Source organism: Muscardinus avellanarius, assembly GCF_963383645.1.
Source record: "Muscardinus avellanarius genome assembly, chromosome: 8".
Lineage (NCBI taxonomy): Eukaryota > Metazoa > Chordata > Mammalia > Rodentia > Gliridae > Muscardinus > Muscardinus avellanarius.
In genome coordinates, this window is record NC_137794.1 from 77,966,672 (window position 1) to 77,994,001 (window position 27,330).

At 35.8% G+C, this 27,330-nt stretch overlaps 1 protein-coding gene across 3 annotated transcripts in view; it reads left to right on the forward strand.

Annotated features, from left to right (window-relative positions):
* Window positions 1-27,330, forward strand: part of NKAIN2 (sodium/potassium transporting ATPase interacting 2) — a gene marked incomplete at both ends in the record, with an annotated part of 1,067,732 nt that overhangs the window by 743,163 nt on the left and 297,239 nt on the right. The gene's annotated exons all lie outside the window — the stretch shown is intronic.

Here is a 27,330-nt window from a genome sequence, read left to right on the forward strand (position 1 = left end):
TTTGTATATCCCAGGACATTTCTCTTTAAAGAAATCTAATTTTTTAAACATGGATAAAATAACTTCTTAGCCTTTTGGCTAAGATCAAGTGTAGCAAAGCATGGATAAAGATGTAATTCTTTGTTGTAATAATACAAAACCAGTGGTTAATTTTAGCTGTTCCACCAAAATATAAAGATAAAAAAGTACAACTCAGAGTTTTATTGTTATTGTTTCAATTTGTTTTAAAATATTAGCTTACATCAACAAATATTAGATTATAATTACAGAAAAGACAATTACAATTGAGGACTTAGATGGACATGGTGGCACACACTTGTAATCTCAGTACTTGGGAGGCTGAGAGAGGAGGATCACAAATTCATCACCAGCCTCAGCTACTTAATGAGTGAGACCCTGTTTCAAAATAAAGAATAAAAACAGGGTTGAGTGTGTAGCTTGGAGGTTGAGTAACACTGGGTTCAAACCCCCGTACTACAAAAAAAAAAAGTGAGAATTTAACAAATTACTATAGGTGCTCCCTAGGTGATAGATGTTAAGGGCTTAAAATCTATGACTTTAAATTTGGAAAAGCTTTATAAATTATATACTGGGAAGATAAAATAAATAAACAGGAAATGACTTAAGAGGACCTATCAAGTTCCATATCAGCAGGTGTAGATCAACACAGCACAAAATGAATTCTAGGGCACTCAGAGCATGAAGACATATGGCAGGAGGGGAAAGGGATGGTTGATGAGATGCAGCAGGCTTACTGAGTAGGTAAATTTCAGCTCACATGTTGAGGAAGGCAATGTATCTGAAGAAGAATGTGTCATGGGTATATTTATATTCTAGATACAAGGAATAATAATATGTACAAAGATGTAAAAGCAGGACATGGTAAGCAATGTGAATTAGATCAACAAAAGAAGCTGGGACAGAAACGTGGTTCAGAGAAAGAAGTTAGAAATACAGAAGGCCAGTGTATTTAGCAGGACAAGAAGTGGGGAGAGTAACAATAGACTATACATTAAGTTGGAAAAGCAAATTGTAATTAATATGGTAAGTAAAATGAAGCCTTTTTGAAAAATCTAAAGCAAAACTATTGCATGGGTTAACTATATCTTACAGGCTATATATATATATATATATATATATATATATATATATTGTGTAAATTGGAGACACATGAGGATATTTCTTTCTGCCAAATGGAAATATGGAAATGTTGAATGTTTCCAGGCCTTTGGCACAATTACTACTGATGTATGAAAGGCCCAAAAGAAACATAAGAAGATATATCTCAGAGACAGTCCCCCCAAAAAATAATAAAACTTAATTATTCATTATATCTGGTAAAGTCAGAGAAGATAGAATAGTTGAAAAATTAATCCATTATTTTTGAAGCTAAGAGAACCAGGAAGAAGCTGCAATGGAGAATAACCAGAAATGATGACTCTCCCAATCAATGAAATTGAATTAAGCACTATCTTGTAGAAGGCATAGACCCAACATTATGCACAAGTCAAAAAAAATGTAGGGTGTGTACTATTTTTTTACATGACTATCAGGGCAGTGGGACTGGTGATAGTATATGTAATGAATTTATGTCAACATGTAAGAGCAAATACCAATAAAACAGCAAAAAACTGTATCTCCAGTCCCAGCCCTGGGTTCAGGAATTCTTTTCTTTACTAACCTCAGTTATTGTAGGAATCGGTTTTGTGTACTTTGTGCCCTAAGGACTGAACTGCTTTAACTACCATGTTACCTGGAAACTAACACCATACAATACCTTCCTTTAGATAATTGAAATAAGTACCAACCCATAGCTATATATTACATAACCTAAACTTAAATGTAATTAGAATAAATAGACAAATCAATATAAGGCTATGTATGTACAAAATCATGGGATGCATAGTCAATATGGTTTCTTATAAAAGGACAAATCTCAATGACATTTTGCTGGATTTTATATAGCTTGAATTATTATTTTTTATGATTAATCTGGCAAAATATGTTACATTTAAGAATGTCATATCAAAAATAAGATTTTTTCCCTTACCATTGTGTTCTTATTGTAAGTTTTGTTCAAAACAACAACTCTGCAATAAGTGAAGTGTCTGAAATGTCACTAGCTCTGCCTTGAGAAACAGGGTACACTTTTCTGAACATCTTTAAATGGTAAATGCTTCTGAAGGTATATCATTAAAACCAGAATTTGTTCTTTATATTTGTCTCAAATTATATACTTCATTATTCCATGGTAACAATGGTGGATTCCCATTCATTTTTTTAACTACTTGCTAAAATCAAATTATTTGTTTATTCATAAGTTTAGCTACTGATTATCCAACATATAAAATAACTCATTTAAATAAATATAACATGCAACTATGTGGTCATATAAGGGAGGCAAACAAGTAAGCAAAACAATAGAGCTTGATAAATGTCATGATTGAGGTCTACGAACAGCTATTGGTACACACAGAGATGTAAATAAATCTCCTGGTTCTGTAGCAGGAATTATAGTTTTCCTGTCTCCTCCAAATTCACACTGGAATTTAATTGCCATTACGATGGCATTCAAAGGTGAGACTTCTCTTTCTCTCATGTGCATTCTTACCATGGGATGTCTTCCACCATGCTATGATGCTGCATGAAGGTCCTCACCAGATGTCAGCTCCAAGTGCTGGGACTTCCCAGCCTCCAAAACCATGAGACAAATACACTGCTCTTCTTTATAGATTATGAGTCTCAGATATTCTGCTATGGCAATATAAAGTGCATTAAGACAGCAAGGAAAGCAGAAAATCACCATGGAAAGCCACACATACCCCTAAGCTGGGTCATGTCGGGAGAGTAGAGTTTTCCCAGTTGAAAGAAGATGGAAGGACTTTGCAGGCAGAACAAAGAACATACGCAAAATACTCTCTGATTAGTTATATAACTCTATTATTACTTTGATATAGTTGGAGCCTAGAACATAAGGCAGAGAGTGGCAAATAATGAAATTGGAGAGCTCAACAGCCATCAGATTATTAAGTACCTTGCCTCCCATGCAAAGGAGTTTAAACTCTATCCAAAGGGTGCTTGGTGGTATGATTAGCTTCACGCTGGGGAAGATCAGCAGCGATGTGAAATTCGCTTGGAGGAAATAAAGGCTGGAGTTCTGGGATCCATTAAGAGGCTATTAAAGCAACTCATTAGAGACAGGCTGAAAGCCTGAACAAAGATTGTACCAATGGGATGGAGACAGAAAGATAATAGATGGAAAGAAATGAGAATCAAAGGAAATCTGGTTGTTTTTACCATGCAGATTAACTTATTCATTATACTTTAGCACTCTACTTTTCCTTGTGTTTACTGAATGTTCCCTTATTTATGCTGATACACATATAGTCATGTTGTATGCAGGTTTTAGTGAGAAATGACTCAAGAGTCCAAGGGAATGCGCCAACTGAAGCCTTTATTGGCTGGCCAGTGGTGGTACCCTCAGTCCAGAAACCTGATGGAGGGGCCCCCTGATTGGCCAGGGGTAAAGGCTTATAAGGGAAAAAACCAAAATCAAACAGGTTTACAGAAGCAGAAATTGGCCTTTAGCTTATCTAGTATGCAAGGTCCTGCTCCTCTGGTCAGGTGCTGGGTGAGGCCTGGGCTACACCCAAAGTCAGACTTTTGGGAGGAATTCTTTACTTTAGCACAAATCACAGGAATTTCAGGTGGGGAGATAGGCCATTATGATTTTAAAAGTATGGGCCTATTGAGTACTATTGCCTAAGAAGGGACAGGCCAGATGGGCTACTGTGATTAAAAATGTGGCCTATGGAGGGCTTTTTTCTAAGAATGAAAATAATTTGCAGGGTATTTTCTCCTTTCTTTCCAGTTTGCCTCCTTTTACTTTAGCTATTACAGTCTGCTTCTATTCAATAATATTGAAAATATTGTCTTTTTAGGTAAATATTCACAGAAGTTTGAAACCATGCATAAATGGGTTATTTGCTCACACAAAGCAATTCTTTAAATATAATACACTGCCATTGGATTATTTAGCCAATTGTTTTAAAAATATCAACTTTATTGTTATAGCTTTAATAAGTGGGATTACCACATATAGAGAAATATTTTCAATCCTTGGTATAGAAATATTTTCCAAAATCAGTACATTAATAAACTTTAAAGAAGCCAAGTACACAGAAATCCTAAAAAAAAACAATTAAAAAAATTCTTTCAATTTTGCCTCCTATGTAATCAAGTACAAAGATAAATTAATTTTCATTATGCAGAACCTAGCAATAAAATAAACAGAACCAATAAAAATTTAAACAAAAGATGTCTTATAGCGTAAATTAAGATTAGAATCATAGAATTCTATATCTAGAAGGAACTTTGAAATAATGTTTACAGATAGAAACATTTCATGAAGAGCCAGGCATGATGGCGCATGCTTGTAATCACAGAATTTGGGAGGCTGAGACAGGAGGATCATGGTTGTCGACAGCCTCAGCTACTTAGTGAGGCCCTTTGCAACTTAGTGATACCCTATTTCAAAAATAAAGAATAAAGAATAGGGCTGAAGGGTGTCGCTTTGAGGTACAATGCCCCTAGGTTCCATCCCCAGTACTGAAAAAAAAAAAAGGAAGGTAGGTAGGTAGGAAGGAAGGTAGGTAGGTAGGTAGGTAGGTTGGCTGCATGAAGAATATGCAACAAATTTGTTTGAGTTTAAAGGTCCAGGAAACTCAGAAGACATATACCCTCTATGCTCAAGAATTTAACTTGTCATGTCTTCAACTTTTAACTTGATTACAGTATATTTTGTTAAGGGTCTCCTTGAATTAATACTGTTAAATATCTATTGAGCTTCCTGGATCTGGATATCTATTTTCTTCTTCAGGCATAGAAAGTCTTCTACCATTATTTCTTTGAATATGTTTCCTTTTTTATCCCTGTCTCCTTTTAGAACTCCAGTAATGCATGCATTGTTTCACTTTATGATATCCCATAGGCCCCTAAGGCTGCCTTTCCACTTTCTCATACTGTTTCCTTTTTGCTCCCCATATTGAATGATTTCCAACGACCAGTCTTCAAGTTTGCTAATCTTTTCTTCTGCTTGAGTTTGCTAATGCTTTCTTCTGCTTGATCTCATCTGTTGAACACCTCTATTGAATTTTTTAGTTCAGTTGTTGATTCCTCAGCTCCTTGATATTTTTTATCTCTTGAAGTTCTTCCTTTGTTCATGCATTACTTTTCTTACCTCAGGGAAGAATTCCTTGACCTGGAATTGAAAGTCATAAAAGCTTTATAACTTTCAATTCCAGGTCAGGTAAATCATATAACTCCTTTTCATTAGGGTTGGCTTCTGGAGACTTATATTGTTATATTATTTGAAACATATTCCCCTATTTCTTCACTTTCTTCTCTATGCTTCTTCACTTAACTCTAGTGTGTGTGTGTGTGTGTGTGTGTGTGTGTGTGTGCATTAGATGAAAGAATCCCTCTTCCATTTTGTTAGAATGGTATCCTAGAGTCCTAGAAGAGATTTTCCTTCTCAAATAACCCCACTTCTGCAACTCTATTCTTATCCATTGTACTGTCTTTAGTTTTAGTGGCCCTACTAAAAGTAAACAGTATCAAATCATGCTAGAACCTTGAGAGAAGGACAGAAGCCAGTCTCTTGTGATACAGCTAGAGGTTGGAGTGTTAGAAATGTGTTCTGGCTCTTTCTTTCCTTGAAGAGAAGCTAAGAGTAGTTTATCACCTACTTATTCTGACCCACACTATGATGAATGTCTGAAGAAGTTGCCTTTAATCTTAATCCGGGGAGATGGCTGATGAATGTTTTCACATTTAAAAGTGTCCTTCTGTTTTCTGTGGTTTTAGAGACTTAGGAGTGCAGAGTTCTGTCAACTCCTGGATTTAGGTGACTTAGGAGCCAGTCCCAAAGTAAAGGCCTACAAAAATTGAGACATTGGATGGCTGCAGAAACTATTTTCAGGGAGAATCTATACATCTGGATTTACTGCTGGAACAAGGAAGAAAAGAATCTGTGAGTTTCATCCAATGTTCTGTTTGGCAAGAATTTGCAGACCTTCTAGCAGAGGAAACTTCTGGTCTGAAGTTATCACTGAAAAAATCCATGGAAGAAAGGGCAGGAGCACCCACTTTCCCTTTCAGGCATGGTGCTTCCTTCAAATGAGAGCTGCAGGACTGGATCCCCAAGTGCAAGGTATTGTCCTTTTGTTCATGATGGTGGAGCCCCAGAACCTCTTTCAATAGAGAATTGGCAAATTTGAGATTATTCCTGGACCAAAGTGCAGAAGAAGCCATGGGAAATGCCATTTCTCCTGTTCAAACCAGTAGAAGTCTCACATCTTCCATGCTGGAGGATCCTTCTGTCTGGAGTTTCTACTGAAACAAACTAGAGAATAAGGTACAGGATTATTCACTTTCAACATCACAGAGAAATTCCTAGTATACCTCTAATGAGGGATTACAGAACATTATCTCTGTAATAAGATAGAGAACATACTTGGTGTACCAGACCTCCTATTCTTGCTTGCAAAGGCTTCCAACCTCTTTTCTCAGAAAAAAATTATAGCACTGGAATTGTGGACAAAACAGCCCAGGGAAGAAAGAAGACCTATGGAGTTCTATCTCGTATAGGCTCTAGAGAGTTTATTCTTTACTTGCTAAGTAGGACCCCAGATACTCAATTTTTAGGCATCAAAACCACAAGTAACTGCTGGAAAAACTAGAAAAGCATGGAGGCAAACTCCTCTCAAACCGTTGGAGGGTAGGCTGTTTTCAGGATCTACTACTGCTGGTGAGGTTCTAAACCTCCTTTGCCCTTTCTGCTTGAGCTTACATGTGTACTTGGCCCTCAAGACAAAACCTAGAGTTGGAATTTCTTTCCTGCCTATAAGCTGCTATGCTCAGGCAGCGTTTAGTGCCTGAGTGTATCTCACTCTCCCTACATCTTGTGATGCAATATTTTCTCAGCTGTCCAGTGAGTTGGTATCTTTTCAGTGAATTCCATCTTCCTCTTGGGGAGAACTGATCACTGCGTGGGTGATGACTCACTGTGTCTATTGGAGGAAGAATAGTCAGGAGCTCCCTGTTCTACTGTTTGGCTGATGTCATTCCAAAAATATTAATTCATTTTTTGTGTGGTAGGTACCAAGGATTGAACCCAGGGGCATTCTATTTCTGAGTTATATCTCCAGCCCTGTCTTTTATTCTTTATTTTGAAACAGTGTCTCACTGAGTTGCAAAGAGTCTCATTAAGTAGCTGAGGCTAGCTAAGAACTTACATCTTCCTCTTTCAGCCTTCCAAGCACTTGGATTACAAGTGTGTTCCATCACACATAGCCCCAAAAATATCAATTTTAAAGCTCTATCTGATTAATATATATTTATTTGGAGGGAGGTGGTAAAAAGTTATATCCTTTTCCACTTCCCATGTGTGCGTGATACTAATTGGTATCTTAAGATCTTTGTAAGTGGATCTAAAGGTGTAGATTTAGAATGTCCCCCTCAAGAGCCGGGCATGGTGGCGCACGCTTGTAATCCCCGTGCTTGGGAGGCAGAGACAGGAGGATCTCACAGGTTCAAAGCCAGCCTCTCTGGCTTAAGAGACTCTGTTTCCAAATAAAATATAAAATAGGTCTGGGAGTGTAGCCCAGAGGTAGAAGGGTTCTATCCACAATACCACCAAAACAAACAAAAAAAAAAAAGAAGAAGAAAAAGAAAAAGAAAAAAGAAAAAAGAAAGAATGTCCCTCTCAAAGAAACCAGGGAGTCATGTTGGAGGTGAAACTTGCTGCCAAAGAAGGGTCCCTGGGGGTGTGGCCTTTGAGATTATATAAACTTCCTCTTCCCCTTGTTCTCACTCTTGCTTTTGGTTTTATAAGAAAGCAGAGCCTTGCTCTCTCTTTTTCTTGTTGCTTCCCACTGCCATGCTTTGATCTCTACATACTTGGCCTGACATAAACTAAACCCCTAAAATCTCTGAAAACTGTGAGCAAATAAGTCTTCCTTCTTCTGACAGGTGTGGTCAGTTGTTTTAGATTACATCAGTGAGAATGCTGACTGAGACAGTACTTAACTGAGAATGTAAAGGATAGATAATGTGCATGAAGTAATTAGCCAGCATTCACATATACACTCAGTATTCATTTATGGATTATCTAATTTGCTCAGACTGTACTAATAAACTATAATATACTGGGTGGTTTAAACAAACACACAAACAAAAACTTGTACTTCTCACAGTTTTGGATGCTGGGAAGTCCAGGAAGTCAAGTCTGCACAGGCAGACTCAGTGCCAGGTAAAGTACCTCTTTCTGGTTCATAGAAAGCCATTCTCTTTCTGTGTCTTCACAAGTTGAAAGGAATGAGGAAAAATATGAACTTTGGGGAGATAAACATTTCAGTCCATCACATGAGTCATTATTATCACCCCTAAATATATATGACTTTCAGCACTCCTGTGGTACATACATGGGTTTGTTTTCTCTAACACATATCATTAAGTTTAAAATAGCCCAATGTTCTTTGGGGATCAATGCTGTTTACTAAATACTTGTGATTCCAAAAGTTGACATTAGATTTCAGGATACCTTGGTGTTTTGTCAAAGAAAGCAAACTTCAGAATATGTAAAAAACATGCTTGGATTTCATTGATATTATTGCTTTTGTTCAGAGAGCCCTACATTCCTTAATTTGGTCCATTCACCCTCTCCTTAATAACAATCTCCTTTATGACAGTTTCTCCTTTTGTTTTGCCAAACCCGTGTTGATACCTCTTGGTCTTACTGCACTTGAAAATCTTGCCATAAATTTTGACTTTTTTTTCTCTAAAACTTTACCTGTACTAATTGTGTCTTTCCAACAAAATTTTAAACTGCTTTAGGGCATGGATCACATCCAATCCATTCTTTATCTAGGACAGCAGTTACCGTACTGCTTAGTTTATTTCAGGCTCTGAGAAAAGACAGGTAGGTTACTTCTCTAATTAACATTGAAATTTTGAATTTGTAGATCAGTTTACCCTTTTATTTGCAGCTCAGTACCTCAGTAAGTAGTTTTCTTTTTCAACTATACCGCTGGTCTTTAAAACATGACAATTATTCTATAAAACATGTGTTGTGGTATGGGATCTCTGAATCGTTCATTGAGATGAAACAAAACCAGTGACTTCCTTTAATTAGAAAGCTTTTGAAATTGCAGAACATGAATTACCAGGTTGCCCTTAAGAAACACTGGGTTTCTGCCATCTCAGTGCTACAAACCCAATACTTCATTAGCTGTGCTGTCACTTCCATGTGTCTGTTTACACCGAGGAGCACAATGATAACTCCAGTGACCTGAAATAATTGTCATGTAAGTTCGCTTCTGATGAAAGTTCAGTTCTTGCTGAGAGATGCCTACAGCTCAATGTGCTGTACAGACAGCAGCCTGCAAGTTTCTCTTTTTCTGGCCTAGTAAAGAGGAACCAGGAAGACAGGCCTGTGAATTCACTTCCTTCTGCCTCTCTGCTCCCTTTGGGCATGAAGCAACAATTCTGCCTTCAGGAAGAAATGAATCATTATTTTACTTTCCTGATAAGGCCTGGGATGCTGGTGAGAACCTGCTGACGGGCAGCTGGTCATAGCAGGTCAGCGAGCAGGCCTGGGGAGACTGCCCTTCAGTGAAAAGACTCAGCAGAGGGCAAACGAGGACTTCACAAGCGGAAAATAGCCACTGAACTAGAAATCGATCAATAAAAAATTTAAACTCCCCCATAATGACTATTGAACACAAGAAATACACAAGAAGCAGGGAAATGAGAAAGAAGTATAAAAATGCATACATGAAATGGTTCCTCTTTAGCAAGGCTTCCTCAGTATTTTATGTCCTGGGTATCTCTGCAACTGAGTCCTTATTGTGCACGACTTATTTGTTCAGCAGGCCGGCCCTAGGCAAAACTCCTAAAGTAGAAATCAGAGTCTCCAATGTCCTTCCCAGCTCCTCTCTCAGGACTCATATTAAGCTTCCTAGGTGACCTCATGCTGCCTACTGAGTACTCACGCACTGTGTCAGGGTCTTAATAGCTGTGCTAGGTGTCCCAGGCCTTAGCCCTGGGCTTGCTCCTGACCCTTACCAAGCATGTCAGTCCGATTCCCTTTGAACCTGCCTGAATTCATTAGGACTCCCCCAATTGCTACTAACAGAAAAATACATTAGCTAGCTAAGCCGAAAGGAGAATTTATCATAAGGATGCAGAGGTGTTTCATGCACTTCAAGGGCTCAAGGCTGCTTGGCTTCAAACACAGACTGGAATTGCAGATGATCAGACTCTCACAGGCTTCTTTGCTGCTTCTCATAGGATATTTGGTTTCATTTTCCCTTTCTTTCTTGCTCTCTTGTTCTCTATCTCTAGGAAACGTTTTCCTCTTTTAGGCCCATGTGGCAAATAAACAAATAAACAAAAAAGAAAAATGAATGCAGAATGAAAGCAAATAAACATGACTCACACAAAGTCCACATTGCAAAGCCAGCAATCTGGGGTGATATTTGTTTATTTGAGATTTCAGCTTTATGAGCAAAGACTGCTGTTTGGACAAGCTTTAATCATAGGGTCCCCTTCCCCCATGAATGTTAACACAGCTGCTATGCTGTGACCGAGTGGAGGGGGAGCAGCAGTTTTTACAAAAGAAGGGCAAAAAACCAAAGACGTGTCCACTCTTATTCCTTTTCCCCAAAGACACTGTGTTGTTCTCTTCCCCGTGCTGGGTCTCTCCAGCTTCATTCCTGTGGGCACACCATGGTTCTGAGAAATGCTGGCAAAATCTCCTGAATTGAGAATTAGAGCTGGTGGCAGAGGAAACTAATATTCTTTAAATCATAACAAGTTGCTTGAGAGTTAGTCTAATAACCCTGAATTTAGCTTGTTCTTCATTTCATAAAATTGATTTTAAGTATTAAATGCCCATAAACTTTTTTTTTCCCTTATTGGTGCTAGGGATTGAACCCAGAGGCATTTTACCACCAACCTACACCCCAGACTGACTTTCTTTCTTTCTTTCTTTCTTTCTTTCTTTCTTTCTTTCTTTCTTTCTTTCTTTATTGAAATAGGTTCCCACCAAGTTGCTACAAGCTTCCCTAAATTGCTGATGCTGGCAGTGAACCTGCAATCCTCCTGTCTCAGTCTCCCAGGTACTGGGATTATAGGCACCAGTGCTATATGGGCTTCTCTGTCCTCAAATCCGATTGTTGGTGTCTGCAATTATATGACCCCATGAGTTTTTCATTATTACATGAACTCCATTGCTAGCTTCAGTAAATGTTTTATTTATACATTTTTACATGTAGGGTACAGTGATTTTAGAAACACACACACACACACACACACACACACACACACACACACACAGTATATAAGTATATATCTCCCTTGGGGATCAACCAGGCTTCTTGTTCAAATCAATATGCTTACTATCTTGTATGTGTGCTTGAATTATCAATTTCTGACACTACTATTATGGATTTGTTTATTGCTTTGTCAAATCTGCTGGATTGTTCCTTCCTGTTTCTCATCCACCACCTCTTTCTCTTATTGATCTATAATTTTAGATACAAGTTCATTTATTACGATGATGTGCCTTGGGAGTATTTTTTATTCCTGTATAATGGGTCTATTTATCACCATCAATATGTTTTGCTTAAATTCTATATTGACTGAGAATAATATTGCTTCATGCTAGTGGCTGTCATGTACTATTGTTATAATTATTTGCCTGATAAATATTTTTAGTTATCTTTTATATCTTCATATAACTTTGTTTTTTAGATATGTATTGTCTAGACAGTGCATGCAAAGTAGATACCTCATTTAGTTCTCTACTCATAATTTCTGGTGTGTGTGTGTGTGTGTGTGTGTGTGTGTGTGTGTGTGTGTTTGATATTGGGGATGGAACCCAAGGGCATTCTACCTCTAGCTTCACCCCAGCCCTATTTCTTATTCTTTATTTTTGAAACAGGGTCTCACTGAGTTGTGGAGTGTCTCACTAAGTAGCTTAGGCTGGCTTAAAACTTATTCTCCTGTCTCAGCCTCCCACCAAGTACTGGGATCCCAAGCGTAGGCCACCAAATCTGGTTGGAACTCATTTTTTGTCTTTAAAAAAAACTCTCAAATTGTTACTCATGTCTCTTAACTGCCTTTTAGTGTAATGTTAATAACTATGATTTTGGACTCAATCCTCTGAATTAATTTTATATTACTACGGGTTGATATATTAATTTTCTCACCAGCTGCGTTTTTATACATAATTAGTTTCGTTTTGTTCAATGAATATATTTTTCTGTAAAACACTTAATTGCATATTTTTATACTCAACTGTTCTTATTTTATTTCTGCTTGTTTTGGTTATATAATATTGTCTCTTTTTTGTGGTACTGGGGATGTAACCCGGGGGGGCATTCTACCTCTGAGACATACCACCACCCCAACTTTTTATACTTTATTTGGAAACGGGGTCTCACTGAGTTGCAAAGGGCCTCACTAAGGAGCTGAGGCTGTCAGTGAACCACAGTCCTCCTGTCTCAACCTCCCAAATGCTGGGATTATAAGCGTGTGCCACCACACCTGGCTTAATATTGCCATTTTTTAAAGGAAGTAATTTCTTTTTTATGACATCAAGCTTTTTAAACATACTTTTACATAATCTGTGTCAGCTTTGTCATGAAATTAATTTTCTTTGGAATTAATGATTAATTAATTAATTAGTTTATATTTTTAGTGCTGTCGCAGATTAAACTCAGAAGTATTCTACACCAGATACACCCACAGCCCTATGCTCTTTTATTTTTTTATTTGGAAACAGGGCCTCACTAAGTTACTGAGATCCTTGCTAAATTGTTGAGATGAATCTTGAACCTGTGATTTCTCTTGTATCAATTTTTCAAGTACCAGGATTGCAGATGTGTGCCACCATGCCTAGCTGTGTTTTTACTATGTAGCATATGAACGCATTTTGTAGAAATTTGGAGAAAAATGCTTAGCAAATGAGTCATTGTTTAATTTTTGTGCAATCAGAAACATTAAATATTTGGATTTTCAAGATTATACAGTTTAGTACTACTCTTTTGCAATGATAGAAGTACTGATATTCAGAAAAAAATTGTGTCTGATCTTTACATGGAGCTCACTCATAGCACAGTGTCCCTCACTGCTTTTTTGATGTTCTGCTTCTAGATACTTTCTTAATTCAATCATTCAATTTATGCATTGATATAAGTATGCTCACAATCACTTTAAGAATTTTCCTTTTGCATTGTAAAAATCAATCGAATTAATCTTCTGGAATAAATTCTCCACATCTGATCATATTTTATAACTTGCATTAAGTCTAGATAATGTGTTTATTACTTTAAAATAAACATCTTGTTAAAATTCAGCTAGAACAATTTTAATTGTTTTAATTAATCTATGCAATTATTGGGATAAATATGTTTAATAGTGATTAAAGAAAGAAAATAGCAAAATCCATCATAGATGTTTAAGCTATATTCTAGTTAAAATTAAAGATGTTATTTAAATGCCAAGGTTTTTAAATATTTATGGATTAAATATGCTCAGTGTCTTCTGTAACAGAAAGGATGTGGATTTTATATTTGATCTCTAGGCAAATTAATGATGCAGCCAGAGAGCATAGCTGGATATAGTGGGCTATAAAAAAAACCAATTTAAGTAATTTGTGCAAATACTTTAAAGTTTTATGAATTAAATTTTAGACAAATTCCCCATGACAAGGCAGCTTCCTCACAGAGCATAGCTCCAGTAATTTTGATGTACCGATAGGCAATTAAAAAATTCAAATTAAGAAATTAAGTCTCAGGGGTCTAAATCAACTGATTTTGTAATTTACTTTTTTCCTTAAAAAGTTTCCATGAAATAAATATACCAGCAGTTATAAAGCTTTCTTATTCTCTGTTATGTGTTATCCACTGATAATTTTCACATATTCATAATGATCCACATTTTACTTTTTTAAGAAAATACCAGTTGTTGGGTGGTTAAAATGTATGTATCACAGTCAGACAGTTCTAGTTTTCAGTCCCAGCATATCAATATACTAACTATACAAACATATACATTATATAGCCATTTAAGCTTCCTTTGACATGTCTGTGAACTTGGGATAAGAATATACTCTTCATAGTGTTATGTAAGGGAAATACAATAATGGGTGGTAACATATTTCTTTAGTACTCAATAAATGTTACCTAGCCCTTCCAGCATTAATTTTACTTTTAAACACACACACACACACACACACACACACACACACACACACAAACACACACACACATACACATACACACACGTATGACACAGGTATCATTCTATATTTTTAATAAATGTGTATTGTTAGTAATAATTATTTAAAATACTTTGTCATATTGACTCCTTAAAAACTTCTCTATAGAAAAACTATGTCATATTTTAGCCTGATGGCTTGTATAATAATTTGTGTATGAAGACTTTAAAATCATGAGCATTACAATTATATACAAAGGATGAGATATAGGATATTGAGAGTATATAATTTAATTTCACTAAGTCCAATGTACTCATTTGCACAACAGAAAATATGATGGAATTATATAAGTCTCTGAGTGGATCAATTAGAATAAAGAATTATTCTAATGTATATAGCATATTAAGTACTCAGTTAATGTAACCTATAATCATGGCTATTATTATAAAACATACTTTGGAACATGTATACAGAAAAATTCATTTGGGAAAAGTATACATTTTGCTTGATATTAGAGTTAATGCTTTGGCAAATGTCTTTAATACTGTGACATTCAACTGTGAAAAACAATTATTACTCAATTAGAAGCCTCCTCAATTAGGGAAAGACTGGGTCATGTTTTTAAAACACCCACCAATATTTTCTGCCATTCCCATCTGTGACACAAATTAGAAAGACCCCAGTTAGCAGTTGTTTAAGTTATTTTCTTAACACTGGCATCCGTTTCCTTGGAGACATCCATCAGAGACTTGTGTTAACATCTTTCAAGTTGCATCTGGAGAGGACCGATATGTGATTGGACTATGGGTACATTTCATTTATAAACACTATGGTGTCTGTTTTCTATCCTCCCTTTAAGCTTGTTAATAATGTATAAATACTGTAATATGCCCACTTTGTAATAATATAATTATTAGGACTGAGCATGGGGAATGGAAAATACTAGTAAAGAGACTACTATCTATCTAGCAATTTATCATCATTAATTTATCTTTTGGGTCTAAGAGACTTATTTTAAAAATAAATTTTGGAACCAGGTATTGTGGCCCACTCACTCCTATAACCTCGGTATTTGGGAGGCAGAAACAGGGATGACAGCTTCCAGACCAATGTGAGGTAACTTAGTGAGACTATTTTAAAATAAAAGTTGAAGCCGGGTTTGGTGCGCACGCTTGTAATTCCCGTGCTTGGGAGGCAGAGACAGGAGGATCGTGCTGGTTCAAAGTCAGTCTAGCTGGCTTAAGAGACCCTGTTTCCAAATAAAAATATAAAAATAGGTCTGGGAGTGTAGTCGGGAGGTAAAAGGGTTTCCAGGAACCCCAGTACCACCCAAAAAAAATTTTTTTAATTAAAAAAATAAAAATTGAAAAGGGCTGAGGATGTAGTTCAGAGTTACAACACTTCTGGGTCCAATTCCTAATACCAAAAATAAACATATTTTAGGTATAAGTAAAAGTGATTTTAAAAATGAAAATAAATGAATAATTTAATGTAAATTTTTATTAAAGGAAAATGAGATGATAGACAAATATTAACTTAGGCAGTTTTGTTTTGACAATTTTAATATGTAACATGTATATAATATGTGATACAAATTATGCTGGTGGGTTAGTGAGAGAAACAAAAATATATAACCTTAGTATGCAATTTGTAGTTTTTGCGTAAGTTATTTAATCTCTCTGAATGTTTGTTATTTTTAGCCTACACTAAAGAAACAGATTCAGATACGTGTCTTAGTCAACTTACAAATGTCATAGTGGAAACACAAACTCAGGTCTGTGTGAAGACCTTTACAACTTCCTGGTCAAAAATAATATATAAACTATGAGTTTAGTTTAGGTTTAAGCACTTCTCTGTCTTAAAATCCTCAGAGCGTTAATGGGATTGCTTATCAATAATGTCAAAGGCAAGAGAAATGATTGCATTATCTTAATGGGGTCTTTATACGGCCGGGATGTAACTCAGTGGTAGAGTACTTGCCTAGCATGGGAGAGGCCCTTGGTTCAATCAATAATATGTTCTGTTCTCTCTTTCTTTCTCTCTCTCTCTCTCTCTCTCTCTCTCTCTCTCTCTCTCTCTCTCTCTCTCTGTCTCTCTCCTCTCTCTTTCTCTTTCTCTCACACACACACACACACACAGTCTTTATAGACCTAATATCCAGTGAACCCCTTGGCTTTGGAATTCTTTATTATATGTATTTATTATAAATTCATGGTCATGAGTATAGTACAATGATTATTAAAATATTATCTTGAATAATAAATAAACTAAAGAAAAAGCTGATTTTAAAAGGATAACATTCATAAAATTTTAACCTTTTAAGAATAAAGAAAATTAACATAAAAAGAAAAATGTATTCACAAAACATTTTGATGAGTAATAATCTACATTTCTAAATAGGTTATACTAGATTGGACCCCTTTAAATATTTTGTGGCACTTGATAAGCATTAAATTAGGGCTTGCTCAGCATTGCTAGCTTTGTGAATATTAAATAATAATAAAATCAAAACACCACTGTGAAGTCAAAGGAATCTTTCTTTTTACTAGATATTTCCCATGTTTATTCATGTAATAGAATTTAAATGGTATATACTTTGAATAGCTACTGTTTAAAAATTAAGAAATGTGATAGATGTTTTGTCATCTTAACCAAAATTTGCACTTAATTTTCCTTTGGAAGCTCTACATAATGTTATAAAATGAATCCTTTCACTACCTAGCCAAGTAATTAATGCCTTTACAAGCAAATCATAAAACATAGATTAATAACTAATTATATACTTAATTTAAATACTAATTACCTAGATGCTTAATAAGCTCTTCATTGTAATAACAGAACTGATGTTTATTATTATGAGATATAACTTCAAAATAAAACACATTTTATCAATCTATGACACAATTTGATATTTCACAAAAATTATTTAAGAAAAGTCTTGCCATTTAAATAAATATTGTATAACAGGGTATTAAATTAGAAATTTTGACTGATGAACAAAACACAAAGATGCTGAGTTGTAAAATGGTACAAGACTATGTGTTAAGTTTGCTAAAGAAGTTGTGGATAAGGACATGTGACTATGAAAGTTGAGAGAATGATGAAATAGATTTGGGCAGAGAACTACAGACAGGAGTAATGTGCCATTCCCTCAAGGGAAGGAGTGTGGCACCCCCAAAGAGAAGATGGACCTTAACTGGGCCCGGTGGATAACTTGAGCTATAAGCTCTGCAAATAGGGAACACACTCTGCTCCTACTTTCTCCTGCCTAGAAATCTAGAAGGTAGAAATCAGCCAGGTAGTGCTGACCAAAGAGTGAGATGTGTTAGCATTGCAGTGGGATCAGCCTGCTTTTTTGGCATTTGTGGAAGCAAAATACACACACTTGTTTCCCAAAAAAGTGCAGGCAACTTGTAAGAGGAAGAGCCAACTGAGGATCATATTAGAACCTATTAAATAAGTCCTTCTAAAGGCTAACAGTTCTTTTTTTGTTCTGTGTAGGTATATGATACTGGGGATTGAACCCAGGAGCATTCTACCTCTGAGCTACACCCTAACCCTATTTTACTTTTTATTTTGAAACAGGATCTCCCTACATGACTGAAGCTGCCCTAGAACCTGCAATCCTCCTAGCTCAGCCTCCCAAATTCTGGGATTATAGGTGTGCACCACCACATCTGGCTCAAGTTTAAGAGTTCCTGATTAAAAAAAAGGAAATGCAAATAGATTATTAGATACCTGGAGTGGGATACAATCTATTTGTACTGATCAACTGGATGGTATCAAGGTAGACACACCTAGCCAGGAGTGGTGGCGCATACTTATAATCCCAGCATTCGGGAGGCTGAGACAGGAGGATGGTGGTTCACGGACAGCCTCAGCTATACTTAGTGAGGCCTTGGCAACTCAGTGAGACCCTGTCTCAAAATAAAGAATAAAAAATAGGACTGGAGATGTAGCTCAAAGGTCGAATGTCCCTGAGTTCTATCCTTAGTACTGCAAAAAAAAAAAAAAAAAAAAAGACATACCTTCAGAAAGCCAGTTACCTCATAATAACAGTCAATCTGCCCCACAGTTTAGTTACACAGCTAGAAAGATTCTAGTTAAGTAGAAACTTTGCAGCCTCCCTACTTCTTCACTTCTCTCAAACCCCTCACCTCCAACCAGATGTCTGGCAGCAGATGGGTCTGAATTCTCTACAAGGTAGAGTAGAAGGAGCTGTGGAATAAGGACAACCAGTCCCTCCATTTCACCTTACCAGCCCCAGGTTCTCTGCTTTCGTAGACACAGCTGTGGAAAATAGAAGCAACAGAAATTTTGAATTAATGTGAGACTTTTTGAAAGTTACATGTAACTCGGCATCTCAGTTAGGAAACTGAATTTGTGTTTTAACATTTTTGACCATCTTTTTAGTAATTAACAGACACCAGTAATGTCACAGAATATCCTGTTCTAATGTGGGGACAGAGGTGGTTTCCACTCCTCAATATTTTTCTTTTGCGGTACTAGGGATGGAACCCAGGGGCATTCTACCTCCGAGAGACACCCCCAGCTTTATTTTTATTCTATATTTGGAACAGGGTCACACTGAGTTGCAAAGGCCTCGCTAAGTAGCTGAGGCTGGCTTCGAACCTGCACGATCCTCCTGTCTCAGCCTCTCAAATGCTGGGATTTCAACTATGCACCACCATGCCTGGCTCACCTCAATAAATTTTAAGCAAAAGTGAGAAGAAAAAAATTGGTTGTACCTGTTTAGGTAAATAAGCCCCACCTGTTCAACATACTGATCACAGTTATTTTAAAATTTTTGAAGAGTAATAGGTGCTGATACTTTCAAAGTTTCTGAAACTCAATACCCCATATTCATTAAGTACAATAAGATGATAGAACCAACATTTTAAACTGTGATTTAAATTCCAGTATCCTCCAAAAGTTCTTTTGTGTATCTCTAGGTGAAGATAAATATCATTTGTTGACAACTAATCGCTTCAGTAGACTTCTTTACATTTGCAAATGGTAAATCAAGCAAGTCATGAAGGAATCAATACTACTTCTCCAGGCAATGACTTAAAACTCTTTCTTCTATTAGGAATCTGTAAGAACTCCTCACTTCATTTGAAGAGAAGGAGTAGTATTCAAATTCCACACCACACAAATCGCCTCCAGTCGTCAGGGACTGAATGTGATTCACTCAGCCACATTTTGTGTAAGCAGAATTGCTCCAGTGCTTGCCTTGAAAACAGCTTAAATTTGAAGAATTTGTTCTTTAAATGGAATTTAAAAAGGGCTTGAAAATAATCTCAAGCACTTAGGAAGGAAAGCTAGGTCCCATTCATTAGAAACAATGAAAAAATAACATCAGAATGTCATCCTCTTCTCTCTGCTGAAATTATGGCTCTTTACCCTTAACAAGTAATAGATTAAATCCAGGCAAGAGAAAAGATCATTGTCAGGTTAACGTCAAATATATTTCACCAACTTGGCTATTTATATTAATCAAACTTATGGTGAGATTCTTTGGACAACTAATATGATTTACAGCACAGTTTGTTTGGCTATTTGTTAAGTGTTAATTATTTTCCCAAATCATTTAACATCTTTTCTCCATTTCTCAAGTTCAAAGTACTGCAGGAAGTGCACATCTCCAGAATAGATACATATATGTATATATATATATATATATACACATATATACATATATACACACATATATAAAATATGTTTTATACATTACAAATAATTTATATAATATATACAACATATCTAACATAATAAACAACATATATTATAAACAAAATATATAATGTATATGTGTGTTGTTTTATTATTCTATTTTATTCTCCACCTTGATGTGTGCCATCATCAAATGCTAACTACTTTATTTGATGACACTAATATAGTTGTTTATGTTCATTGTACTAAATGATGGCAACATAATTGGTAAAATTGGCTTTCACTTATGCAATACAACTACAAAATGAAATGACACAAACATTAGTCTCAGGAATTCTGCCATGAAATTTGATAATTTGATTTTGTGTTAGTGACAGATACTGTATACTCTAATGGTGCATTTGAAGCAAAGAACGACATTCAGAGACTGCTATTTCTTTTTCAAGTACTGTTAGAGTTCTATTTTGAACATACATTCCCAGAAAAAAAAATGCAAAGAATACCGATTTTTTAAATTTCTTTTTAATTCTTATTTCTGGTTAAAGTTTTAATGCTGTATAAATGAAGAAATGATGTCCTAAAGAATAAAATATGGGCCGGGCGTGGTGGCGCACGCTTGTAATCCCCGAGCTTGGGAGGCAGAGACAGGAGGATCTCACAGGTTCGAAGCCAGGTGCGCTGGCTTAAGAGACCCTGTTTCCAAAAGTAAAATAGGTCTGGGAGTGTAGCCCGGAGGTAGAAGGGCTTCCAGGAACCCCAGTACCACCAAAAAAAAAAAAGAATAAAATATGGATAAAGGTGCAACCCACACTGTTATTCCCATATTTATATTGATTTTCTGATTTATTGAGCCAAAGAATATAGAATTTAATAGAAGCAAGGTTACTGGTGTGGCTTTGTCAGTCCCAGTTTCATTAATTTGGTCCTTTAGCTTCCAAACATGGTAAAAACAATTGCTGGTGACATGTTCCATGCAGATATTGCCCATCAAGATTTAAGAAAACAGCTAAACAGTTACTTGTTGAATAACTGCTCTTTATTTTACAACAAAGTCATGCTCTTAAAATTCAGCTTAGTGTCCCTAAACAAGACATTCAAGCTCTCAGGATTTATAAAACTAATACCCCCCCAACTTCTCTGTTTATTTAGATTGTTGGGAGACTACAATATTACATCAGATATAGATATGGTTTCACCCTCAAGAAACTTGTAGCCTACTGTATTCGTTTTTAATCACTGAGACCAAATTACCTGATGAGAACAGCTTAGAGGTGAAAAGATTTATTTGACTCATGATTTCAGAGGCTCAGTCCATGGTAGACAGGCTCCAGAATAGAAGGATCATGTCAGCAGGTTGTGGGTAGAGGATAGCTATATTGCTCATGGCAGCGGGAAGCAGAGAGAGAGAGGAATGGGCCAGGAATGGATACAGCCCTCAAGGCCCTGACCTTAGTGACCCTTATCCTACAGCCATGCCTCACTTCTGAACCTTGCTCTACTGGGGAGCAGGCTTCAGCATGTGAGCTTTTGAGTGGACATTCCAGAGCCAAACCATAGCACTTAATAAAATCTTATGAGAATATATGCCGTTGTCAACATGATCCACATTGTGATGTGAAACTATAATGCACCAATACAAAAAAAAAAAAAACTTATGAGTAGAAGGACCCACTGTGACTCAAGAATTCAAGTCAGTCTTTCATACACAGGAAATATTTAGACTGAGTCTTAAAGAAGTAATGCTTTTTGTTGTGAAAGGGACCTGGAAGTGCAGGGAAGCAGGTAATAATGAGAAAAAAGCATCCAGATGGGCAAGCAAATAGAAAATAGATAGTTCATTTAAAAAGTTCCTAAAAGCATGTTCTCAACACCTCAGTTCTGATTTGTTGAGCACTAATGTACAGTAATGTAATCATTTCTGAATGTACAGCCAACCTTTCATTCCCTAATAGATAAGTCAAACAATTCAGAATCTCTGAATATGGATGAATATCTGGCAAGTTATAGAACCATGATATATGAACATCACAGTTTGTTCCAGATTTCTTTTGGAAATAGAATATGTGGTTCTTTTTATAAAAAAAAATTGCAAGAAGAAAACAGTGGGGTTTTTTTTTTACATTTTAAAGAGAAATAAAGTAAGAAATAATACTAGAGAAAACTAAGTGTCTATAATGCATTTGGACAAGGATAATATAATTCTGCCTTTGCTGAAATTCTTGATTTATAACTAGTTCAACGGAAGTACAAAGAAAGTATTCTATTGTTTTTTGATGAAACTGTATAATATCCACAAACTAATTGAATGATATGAAGTCGTCACGTCTGTAAATTATGTTTTACTAACACATTTTAGAGATGTAAAAACATTAGTAAGACTTGACCATTCAATTATAAATACATACAGAAATTACTTTAAAGCTTGGAACATTGCAAAACAATTATCCTTTATATTTCTTCAACCAGCAGCTTAAGAAACTATTTAGAACAGCTGGAGCCCAAAACTGACATTTATAATACAGGGAAGCCCTAGTTTTAAAACTACACTAGAGAAACCCCAGTTATATGCCACATTTTTTAACTATTTCTGTTTTATGTTTAATCTCCCAAAAATATGGTTTGAATTTTTTAAATTTATAAATCATGTAAAAGACCCCAGTCAGGTTCAGTGGTTGATCTTAGGTGGTCAAAGCGGTGTCATGTGTCTGTGGCATTTGTCCCTTTCTTTTCATTTACAATTCTCCCTGCTCAACTCTAATATGATCTGAATTAAGCATGGTAGTATTGCTTCCTGTTCCCTCTGTGTCCCCCTCCACATATCAACATAAGCACACTGACAGCTATTTATGTCATTGCAAAATCATGAATTTTGTTATGATATTGTCATAAAACTATACTTAATATTACTTAGGTTCAGTATTATTGTGTGAAATTTGCATTAAAATTTCAAAATGGAAACTAAGCAGTCCATAATAACCATGGGATATTCCTACTTTCTTATGGAAGCAAAGAAATGAACATATTGCCACATTTGTTCATACTTTTGTTGGTACATTGTAAATGTACATCACAGTGAGGTTCAGAGTAATAGGAACATACATGCAAGCAGCACTTGGTGTATTTCTCTCCAGATCTCGTCTGTTCCCTCCCCTTTTTCCATACATGTTATTGAGATTGGCATTTGATAATTTCTTATATGTACATAGCACTACTTTAACTGTTCCCTTTATCAATTCTCTCTCTGATCTCCTCTCAACTTCCTTTATCACTCAATTGGAGTTTCCCTTCTTTCATATGAAGTACCTTTTATTTTCAGATTTCTCTCTAGATTGCACATATGAAAGAAAACATACAACCCTTCACTTTCTGAGACTGACTAATCTCAGCAGATTATTCTTAAATTCCATTCATTTTCCTGAAAATGACATAGTTTTGTCTTTTTTATAGCTGAGAAAAATTACATTGAGTGTATAGACCACAGTTTTGCAATCCATTTATCTCTTGATGCATACCTAGGCTGGTTCCATAATTTGGCTATTATGAATTGTGTGGCTATAAACATGCATTTGCTTGTATCACTACAATATTCTGACTTCAAATCCTTTGGAAAGATATCTGTATTCAGCCACATTTCTTAAGCATAACTTGCCAAGGAATTGATCTGATCCAGTCTGTATTATATCTACAAATGACCACTTGAAAAATAAAATATAATCCCATCCTTAAAATAAGTATCCATTTGTACAGGAATTCTACTAACTTGTGCTATTACCAGGTTCCGGCTCTAATTATACTAAGAAGGAAATGTTTCTTTGAATTATAAATGAAGCATCAGGCAGTAGTAATATAATTTAGTGTGAGAAAGTCTTAATTAGATTTGGCAGATATTATAATGCAGATTTCCCAGTGGCATATAATATTCACTCTAGAAAATAGAGAAAGAGTCAGACTGCTCTTTTCTTTTCACTGAAATGTAAGCTTGGTGCAGCTATAAAATATGAGGTCACAAAACTTACATCCTATGCTTCCCTAGTAAATTCTTGCTAAAGAACAAAAACAGAACCCTTCTGTTTTGGTCAACACTCTCACTGCTGTTTCTGGTCACACAAGTTAGAGGAAAGATTTATTTGCTCACGTGTTTTGGAGATTTCAGAGTTCAGTCTTTGTCAGATTGGGGTGGCGGAGCTCAGAGCATGGCAGTAGGAAGCATAGGGGAAACAAACAAGAATTCTGTTCTCACGTTATAAAGAATGGAGGCAAGAGAGCAAACAAGCAAGGGGATTCAAAGACACAAGCACAGTCCGCAAGGCCTCACCCATGCAACCCACTTTCTTCAGCCACACTCCACCTGCACAGGTTACCACCCATTGATGAGATTGCAACCTATATGATTTAATTAATTTATTCTGAGCATTGATACATGAGCTCTTCAGGGTATATTCTACATCTAACCATAGCAGCCGCCAATAATCAAAAATTTTCACCTTCAGGCAGGGAAAGTAAAGGTCAAGACTGAAGATATAGGTACGTATGTAGCCTTTAAATTTCTGGGAAGGGCTAAGTGAATACAGGAGCCAAAACAGAGAGAAGAAGGCAGCTAAGGACTCAGTTCGGCTTTATAGCGAGTAGAATGCAGAAGAGGAGATGAAGAAGGATTCTGCAGCACACTGCATAGAAAATCAGGAATGTGTTGATATGGAAGCCAAGATAAGACAGTGTTGCCAGAAGGAGTTACCAGCTTTGAAAACTACTGAGGATGAGATGTGGAGGAAGCTTGGAATAAAGAAGCTAGAACCATTTATGCTAAAAAGTACCTGGTCATGCCAGGCGTGGTGGCGCACGCTTGTAATCCCCGCGCTTGGGAGGCAGAGACAGGAAGATCACGCAGGTTCGAAGCCAGCCGTGCTGGCTTAGGAGACCCAGTTTCCAAATAAAAAAGTATAAAAAATAGGTCTTGGAGTGTAGCCCAGAGGTAGAATGGTTTCCAGGAACCCCAGTGCCACCAAAAATTAAAAAATTAAAAATTAGAAAATTAAAAAAATAAAAAGTACCTGGTCATTGACAGTTTTATAAAAAGAATGAAGATCAGAGCCTGACTGAAATGGTGAGGAAATAGGGAGGGAGGTTAAGAAGCAAGAGTCAGAAAACATAGACCACCATTTCCAGAGCTTTTCTATAAAATCATTAGAAGAAAATGTGCAGTCAAGTGGCTGTCAAAAAGTTCTTATTTCAAAGTAATTTCAGATTTTCAGAAGAATTACAAAACAATACAGAGAATTTCATATACCCTTCATCCATCTTGCTCTTATGCTAATACCATATATAACTGAAAAGAATTTATCATAGAACCTAAAAATATTAGTCTTGGTACAATACTATTAACTGAAGCACATAATTCATTTAGTATTTCCCCCCTAATATAGTTTTTCAGCTCCAGGAACAAATTTAGAACTCCACAATTCGTTCACTTGTTGTAAATTCTATTCTCAAATCTGGTAGTTTTCCTCAGTCTTCCCTCACCTTCCATGACTTTGAAGCTTTTGAAAAGTACAGAGCAGTTATTTGCTGGCATGCCATTCAGTTTGGGTTGGTCTGATGCTTTGTCTTAATTGAACAGAGAGTGTGAATTTACAAAAAGGATTCTGTATTGTTATTTGCCCATCTTGGTGCTTTATATCAGGGATCTATGATGTTAAAATGTATTACTGATAATGTGACCATGATTATCTGGCTATGGTAGAATCTCCATGCTTTTTATTGTACTGTTACTATTTTTCCCATTATAATTGATAAATGTTTTGAAGGATATATGTTGAGACCATGCAAGGATCCTATATCTTTTTATACTTTTGCCCATGAATTTTAACTCGACTGATCAACCTTGCCTGAGGCAAATATTACTTGGGCACTCTAATGCTAGCTTCTATTTTCCTCATTCTCTCTATTTTTATTACTTGCAATTATTCTATCAGAAAAATGTGTCACTTCTTTATTTCTTTTTAGTTAGAAAATATTTATTTAATTATTTAGTTACTTATTTATATCAGTACAAACTCTTGGGTATTTATTATATTCTTTTGTTTATAACCCAATAGTATCAATTATTCTCTTGCCCAAAGATTTAATTTTGTCCATTGGAAGCTCTTTAGTTGTTTCTGTGGCCCTATAATTATGTGTGTATCATTGTGTGTGTGTGTGTGTACCTGCTTGTGTGTCTTTGTGTATATGTGTATACTTGTACATGTGTACATTTTCTTACTTTCAGGCACCTCATGATTCTTATCATATATTTTTCCTAACCTGACCATGGAATTACCCAATTCTCCAAAGGATTCTGGTTATTTCTACTGAATAATTTAGAAGTTTCCATCTATGCCTAGGTATGCTCAATTCTACTGTAGCATTGTTGCTTCTAACCACAAAGGTGACTCTTAAGATGAAAAATGGGAATCTATGGATGTTAGTGGTAATTATTTAAAAGATTAAAAACTATTTATGCAGGACTAGTAATACTTTTAGGAACAATGTTCTTGAGAAAGTAGTGATGAACTTCAGAACACAAGCAGAGTGGTTCAACTTCCATAGAAACTTGAACACAGTTTATTATAGCAGAACAAAGAGAGATCATGGTTCAGATTCAAATAGATTTTCTATTTTGGTAAAAAATAAGCTCTTATTTGTTTTCTTGGTGCTACTAATGAAGTACAACATTGAAGATGACTAGCTGAGAGTGAAGAGAGGGAGAATGATGGAAGTTTAAGGAAAGAGAAAGTATTAATTTGCAGAAAACAATATTGAAAAAATGAAAGTATTTTTAGACAATCATTGGTGGGAGGGAGGAAGGGAAAACGGGGGCAGGGGGAGAGGGCACCAAGTATAGTTTTATGTATACCATTTATTTTCAATAAAAAACTTGTATAAAAATGAAAGAATACTTGTTAAGAATCAAGGATTGTCATTTGTAGATTTTTCAGTCACAAATATAAAACATAATATTATGATGGTTTGGAGCAGTCATGGAGTCAGCAGATAAATTTGATTTACCTGGAACTGAGATTTTACCAGGTGACTCTAATTGAAAAGGAAATAAAGTTATCATAAGTCAGCGTTTGAATATTATAATATGATAATGTTTTAATTCATGAAATTAAACTGGATAGGGGACAACAAAGTTAGGATTGTTAGTTTATTGTTAGTTTATTATCCTAAGACAATAATTGGGTTTTGTTTATACCTATGAATTAATTTATATAATTTAGTTGAGTACAGTGTAACTCTAATTGAGAAGAATTATATAGTGTCATGTACTTCTTTATCTTTTAAATTGAAGTCACACCAGCAGTGTTGCCATTTCTCTTATTTTCTATCTTTTG